The following is a 7691-nucleotide window of genomic DNA, read 5'->3' on the forward strand; positions in this document are numbered from 1 at the left end:
TTGGGTGTCAGATATTCATTGACAGTTACATCCAATGTATCTTATAGGGGGGCTTCCTTTCCTAGCAGATGAATTAGAGCTCACTCTAATAACTGATTCCAGTACAAACAAAATAACTGCCTTTTGAACAAATCCTGCATATAAAGAGACATGATGTCTGGTGATTATAATAGAGTGAGCTCTAATACATCTTCTAGGCAAAAGGAGCCCCCCTATAAGATATGTTGGATCTAACTGTCGAATGATTATCTGACACCCAACTCCTGCATGAAGACAGAATGAAGAGTAACAGATGCTGAGAGAGGAATAGTGAACAGAAACTTGATTATTTCAGAAACAGTACAGATTTTTTTAATTGGTTGTGTTTAGAAAGTTTCTTATTTCAGTATGATTAAAGGAGAAGGAAAGGCTAAAATTAAGTAAGCTTTATCAGAAAGGTCTATTTGAAACCCCAGTAAACCCTCAAAGTAATGTTGCTCTGAGTCCTCTGCCAAAAGAACACAGCATTTTTTTCCTTCTATTGTGTACACATGGGCTTCTGTATCACACTTCCTGTTTTCAGCATAAACCTCCAGGGCAGGGCTTGAGCATGCTCAGTTTGCTCATCTCCCCCTCCCTCCTCCCATCCCTGCTGTAATCTGAGCTCAGAGCTGTAAATGAGAAGGGATAGACTCAGGCAGGAAGTGATGTCACACCAAGTTTATATGGCAGCTTCTTTCCTAAACCAACAGAGACAGTGTCTAGAGCTGTTTACTCAGGTATGGTAAAGCATTCTGTAGAATAAATATAGCGTTCTAGCTTGCAGTATTGAGGCTAATGTGTTGACAATAAACCATCTTGGAGCTTTCATTCTCCTTTAAGCTTACATTTTCATTTTCACAAAAGTTCCCCTTTAAATTACATTACAGGTATAACTTCACCTTTTGCTGTAAGTAATTCCTGTTTTAAGACTCCCCTGAAAAACAAAATGCTTGTTTCACTGAAAATCAATACACAATTGTCGCTATGATATGACGTTAAAAAGTAAGGCATTTGCATCATACTGCTGCTTTCAGCTTCATTGTCCCAACAAACAGGTTGCTAGTTGGATATCTCATTACAGCTCCGTATAATGTTCATTTTAAGTCTTGCTCAGACAGTAATGAGATTTGGGCAGGTCTCGTGTGATATTATTCTTCAACTTATTGTACAGTAACGCTGAGTAGTGTTACACCAGGGTTATGTATTGTTCAACCCTTGCACTGAATTTAGTAGCAAGTAAGAGCTGTTCTAAGATAAGATCAATACAACAGTTTTTTTTTTTTAATTAAGAAGGGTGTAGCACTGAACTTGCAATAGATCAACTATTAAGATAATGAGGAGAAAAACATCAAAATTTCCCCTATGCTTGCACCGCAAAATAACAGGTTAGCAAATCCTGCCAATAATCATGTCCTTTTGCATTGTATTAAGTCAAGAACTGACATTATTTTATGTTTGCCGTAAACATTTGCTGCTGTTGGCCCCCTTAGATCTGTTGTTGGCAAGGTGCAGGGATGTCGAATCTCCATTGCCAAAAATATATTCACTTTTATAGAGACATTGTAGATTCTGGGCTTGGTGGCACAGGGTTAAATGTTACTCTTTTTTTTTTTTTTTTTAATCTGCTATTTGTTATATTTATGTTACCTGGTAAATTTTCATTTTGAAATCAGAACGTTAGACATTTCTGTAATGGCAGTAAAATGTAACCTTCATTTGCCCTGTTCTCTGCAAGTTTAATGTATCTCTAACCACTTTTTTTACCCCCTTTATGAAGCGCTTGTCAAACAGCAACTGTCACACAAGAGACGACAGAGGGGGTTAATGGGATAGTGGCACGTTCCTGCCCTAATAGCTCCTTGCAAAGGTGACTGCTTCCTTCACTGAGCCCCCTTACTAACCTGTGTTGATCACATAGTTCTGATATGTTGGAGGGCAAATGTAAACCATTTAATTTAGTTTGTTTGCTTCAAAAGCGGGAAACAGCTCTTTACAGCCCCGCAAAATAGCGTAATTATCAACAAAAATAGCAGCACTCCAATATTATTTGTAAAAGTGGAAATCTTTACTTAAAGTGCCCTCAGGCAACGTTTCGGGCTACTATGGCCCTTTTTCAAGGCTTAAGTAGCCCGAAATGTTGCCTGAGGGCATTTTTTTTTTTTTTTAAACAAATTTTTTTATATCTAATTTTGAAATGTGACATGGGGCTAGACATATTGTCAGTTTCCCAGCTGCCCCAAGTCATGTGACTTTTGCTCTGATAAACTTCAGTCACTCTTTACTGCTGTACTGCAAGTTGGAGTGATATCATCCACCCCCCAGCAGCCTAACAAAAGATCAAAAGGAAGGTTACCAGATAGCAGCTCCCTAACACAAAATAACAGTTGCCTGGTAGATCTAATAACAGTTGCCTGGTAGATCTAAGAACAGCACTCAATAGTAAAAACCAAGTCCAACTGAGACACATTGTTACATTAAGTTGGAGAAATAGAGAAAGTAGTTCCATCCTAAAGTGCAGGATCAAGTCACATGACTGGGGGCAGTTGGGAAACTGACAATATGTCTAGCCCCATGTCATATTTCAAAATTGAATATAAAAAAAATCTGTTTGCTCTTTTGAGAATTGGATTTCAGCGCATAAGTCTGCTGGAGTAGCACTATTAACCCATGACAGTATCCCTGTTTCCACTTTTACAAATAATACCGGAGTGCTGCTGTTTTTGTTGATAATTCTGCAAATGTAAACCATGCCACCCCCTAACTATGCGTTCCCCCCCATTCCTAGCATTATTCACAAAGCTGCTGCACTTCAAGCTTTGCTGTTGTATGACACTGGTTAGTAACAGGGGGCTGGATAGAAAACAAGGTAGCAGTTTTGCATTGAGAGATTAACTGTGGGCAGTTTATATAGTTGTAGCATCACTTCCTGTTTAAACCGCCAACCAATCCCTATTTAAAGCTGCATGCAAACACTGACCAATGTAACTACAGTTTGAGTGTCAAACATTTAAACTTCACGTCTTAACATTAGAAAAAGAAACTGTAAATCCATACGATAAACCGTGTTTAATGTGACACACTTGGCTCTGTTATGGCGATACAAAATATCTATTGTTCTGCAGAACACGTATTGTAATTCACTTTTGATTTGCTTCTTGCTTTTTCTCCCCTTCTAGTTTAGCCGTCTTTATTTTGTTATTTCAGATGGTTCCGATTTTTATATGGCCTTTAAAAGTAAAAAATAAATAAATAAAAAATAATGATAATAAAGTTACCCTTCTATGTGAACTGTGAAAGGTTTTAAGTTTGTTTGTTTTTTGTTTGTTTTAATTAAATTTTATGTCTGTACACTGCCCATTGAAAAGAATGGGGGTTAGTTAACTGACACACAATAGCTACCCCACGTTTAAAAACACCAGTGTGTAAGAGCCCTAAAAGAACTATACAATTATTCAACAATTAAGTGCCAAGGGTTTTGTCATACAGTATAACCCCCATTTTAAGTTTTTCAGGGGACCAGAAAAAAATGTTGTAAAATCAGAGAAATGTATTACATATAATATATAGGTGGGACCACAAAACAGCCGAATCTTTCGGAAAGGATTCGGGGGTTCGGCCGAATCCAAAATAATGGATTCGGTGCATCCCTTATTGAAAGCAATTATTTCATTGGTTGCCATGAGTTACTGCCCAGGTACAAACTTTCCCAGTGTTTATAAATGACCCCCACTTATTTGTTCCGGGGTTGCATTTGAAAGGGTTGAGAGCAAGTTCCTTATAAAGAAATGTAGGGTTGCTAGAGAGAGTTTTACAGGAACAGTCATTTGGAAATTAATTTTGTTCTAAAAATGGAATAAAATAATCTCTGTATAGGGGCTGACGCTGCTATGTAGAATAGAGGAGAGCCAAACGAAAAGGGTCAATGTCGGTGAGGGACTCAACTCGTTACTTTTAGGATCATTGCCAGCACACAGGCAAATGAATATTATAGGTAATATTGGAGACTGGGCTGTGTCAGCTCATAGCTCTGGTGGGTGAAAATATTTTGGGCAATAAATGCCCTTTAAAACATTCAAACTCCATTACATTGGATACAATGTGGGTTAATACATATCAAAATGCCCAACCAACGTTTGGTTTTGGACGTTTGCCTTCCAGTGCACAAGATCCTTCTTCCAGATTGAACCCTTGATAGGGCTTTTGCTTGAATATTCTGTTGCTGAATGATGCCTTTCTCATAGAGATTAAATCCGAAAAAGATGCCCACAACCTGTTCAAGGCAAATTTTGGAACATTTATGCTTTCCTTATTATTAGGAATTTATCTAATTTATGTTTTTTGATCAGGCCAAACAATGAATCCTCAACAAAAGATTTTGTTGTGATTGCCTATTTTTTTAGCCTATTTTTAACTCTAATTTACATATTGATGACATATTAAGATTTCAGAAAAATCCAGAATGTCTGCACAATTTGAAAAAAAAGTGGTCCAGAACTTTCACGTCACGTGGGTTTGGGTTCTGTTCAGCCAGGTACTAGATTTTAGTTAGGACTGTTGATAATCCAAGGTGCAAGGTTGTCCTCTACAAAGTACGATTTTGCCCTGTGTTTCTAGCTGCTTCCCTTGTGGCTGTGGTGATCAGGGCCGCCATCAGGGGGTACAAGTGTAACAAGCCTAAAGTGGGCCCGGCTGTGCTGCAGTTTTTTAAATAACTGGGCTCCCCTTGGCAGCGCCGTGCCACCTCTTCGAAAGTCCTGAAAAGCCAAAATCACAAAAAGAGCCGAACTGTTGAAGTCCTGAAGCCATGAAAAAGACTCGGTCACGAAATGAGCCGAACTTGAAGTCCTGAAGCCACGAGTTCAATTCTATTGAACACCAATGTGTGTTTTTTTATTTTTAAAGCCCTAGCCACCAAAGTATTATTTTAATTTTTAAATATTCTCTGGGGCCCCAATGTTTTTTTTAACTTGTAAGGGGGGCCCTGACGCCAACATTTTTTTTAACTTATGGGGGGCCCTGACCATCAATGATTTTTAAAAAACTTTTATGGGGGTTCCTGTTTTTTTTTTTTTAAACTTATGGGGGCCCTGGTGCCACAGTTTTTTTTTAACTTATAGCTGGGCCCTGATCATCAATAGCTTTTTATAACTTGTCTGTGTGTGTGGGGGGTTATCTTATCATTTTTAGCACTGATGTCTGTATGGTCTGGGGTAGGCAGGGCCCAATGGGCCCCAAAAATTTTGTACAGGGCCCCATGATATATAATGGCGACCTGGTGGAGAAAAGAGAGACTGGAAATTCCAGATAAACTGCTAAGTGATGATTTCACCTATTTGATAAGGCATGTATTGATAAATTGGACCAGAATGCTCCACTATTCCATTTGAGCATGGAATTTCTTTAAAAACCCTGTAGTCAGGTAGAATAAAATAAAGGTGACTTTAATCAGGTTGTCTATAGTCCCGGATTTGTGGAAAGGGCCTAGGGCGGCAGGATTTTAGGAGGCAGCATGCTGCCCAACTACACCCACATTGGTTCTAAAACACTGGGAATGCGCAGGCCCCCCTTAAAAAAAATCCACTCCCCACCTCCACCCACATTTCCCCGCCTGGTGCCGACTTGCGTCCCCGTTAGAGCCCCCCTTCTTATAAGCAATAGAGGAAGCAGACCCCCTGTTCCCCGGCCCCCTTGCGACTGCGAGGTCTGCTTCCTCTGTAGATACGCCACTGCTTTGCATCTTTCTAATGGGGGTCACTGACCCCTCTTTAAAAATAAATGCTCTGTAAGGCTGCAAATATATTGTTGTTTATATTTTTATTACTTATCTTTCTATTCAGTCGCTCTTCTATTCATATTCCAGTTTCTTCTTCAAATCAATGCATGGTTGCTAGGGTAATGTGGACCCTAGCGACCCGATTGCTAAAATTGCAAACTGGAGAGCTACTGAATAAAAAGCTAAAACTATTTGTAGATTGTATTAGTATTATCACATCATACTAAATGTTAATTTAAAGGTGAACGACCCCTCTAACCAAGCTGCAGGTAGAACAAAGAAAGCAAAGATTTGATTGGGGTTGCCATGGGTTCCTGCCAAGGTGCCAGTTTGCCCAGTATTGACAAGGGAGATTTGGGCACATCAGAAATAATCTATCTGTAGCTCATCGTCTATAAGAACAAATATTTGTTAGGAAGCTCCAGTTCAGTTTGGGTGCAGTTTACAGCTAGTACAGTTCTGCTTGATCAGATCTGCTTGGCCCGTACGTCCCCTTTAATGAAAATGACCTGTTTCTATACAAGGTAAGAGCGTTTTCTGCTTTTCAGGACTGATTGGTCACAGTGTGTTCTCGGGTTTCTCTGCAATAGGCTTTTAAACTGTAGTTTGATATGTGCAGCAGATCAGCTTCCAGACAGATGGGCTGTAGCACCTGCAGCTCTCACCTGGGTAAGCCTATTAGCTGTGTTAGCTTGGATATTGTCTCTGTGCCTCTCTTCCAACCTATGAGTATGAATGTGGATTGGAAATACCTTAGCTTTATTTAGGAAGAAAGAAAATGTTGATTTGTTTGCTTTTTTGGGGCTAGTTTGGACCATGTTTTGGTACCAAGATACCTGAAAGAAGACGGCTTACTACTGTGACCTGGCAAGCCTAAAGCATAACATTTCTGGATTTGCATTAATATTTTATTATCGTTATCTTTTCATTTATATCTCCTATTCATGCACAAAGTCAAATGCGATTGTTATAAAACATGGCATATGTTTATATTTTTAAAGGACAAGGAAAGCGTCAGTCAGTGGAGGTAAACCAGTTTGTTGGCATCCCGCCCCCCTCCCACTTACTTTAATCCCTTACCTTTTTCCTTAGGCTGATGCTGCTCTTCTTTAAAGAGTGCACCGGTCTGGAATATATTTCCCCGGGTAATTCTTTGTTTTCATCAGGCGCATGTTTGGTGCAAGGTGCTGGCAAAGACTAAGGGGCACATTTACTTAGCTCGAGTGAAGGAATAGAAGGAAAAATACTTTGTATTTCGAAGTATTTTTTTGGCTACTTCGACCATCGAATTGGCTACTTCGACCTTCGACTACGACTTTGAATCGAACGATTCGAACTAAAAATTGTTCGACTATTCGACCATTCGATAGTCGAAGTACTGTCTCTTTAAAAAAAATTCGACCAACTACTTCGCCACCTAAAACCTACCGAGCACCAATGTTAGGTCCTCATAGGCTTTCTAGGCAATTTGTGATCGAAGGAAAATCGTTCGATCGATGGATTAAAATCATTCGATTCGAACGATTTTTCCTTCGATCACAACGAAGGATCGAACGAATTGCGGTAAATACTTTGACTTCGATATTCTAAGTCGAAGGATTTAACTTCGATGGTCGAATATATAATTAACCCTCGATATTCGACCCATAGTAAATGTGCCCCTAAGTGTTAAAGAGGGCCTGACACTAAAACATGAAAAGCTGTATAATAAAAATCTCTTTCAAATTAAACCCATTTTTTTTTAAATAAAACATCCATACCTGTTATGAACTATAGACAGTATATATATTAGGGATGCACCGAATCCAGGATTCGGTTCAGGAATCAGTAAGGATTCTGCCTTTTTCAGCAAGATTCGGATTCAGCCAAATCCTTCTGCCCAGTGAACCGAATCCTA

The sequence above is a fragment of the Xenopus laevis genome, chromosome 5L (assembly GCF_017654675.1).
Source record: "Xenopus laevis strain J_2021 chromosome 5L, Xenopus_laevis_v10.1, whole genome shotgun sequence".
NCBI lineage: Eukaryota > Metazoa > Chordata > Amphibia > Anura > Pipidae > Xenopus > Xenopus laevis.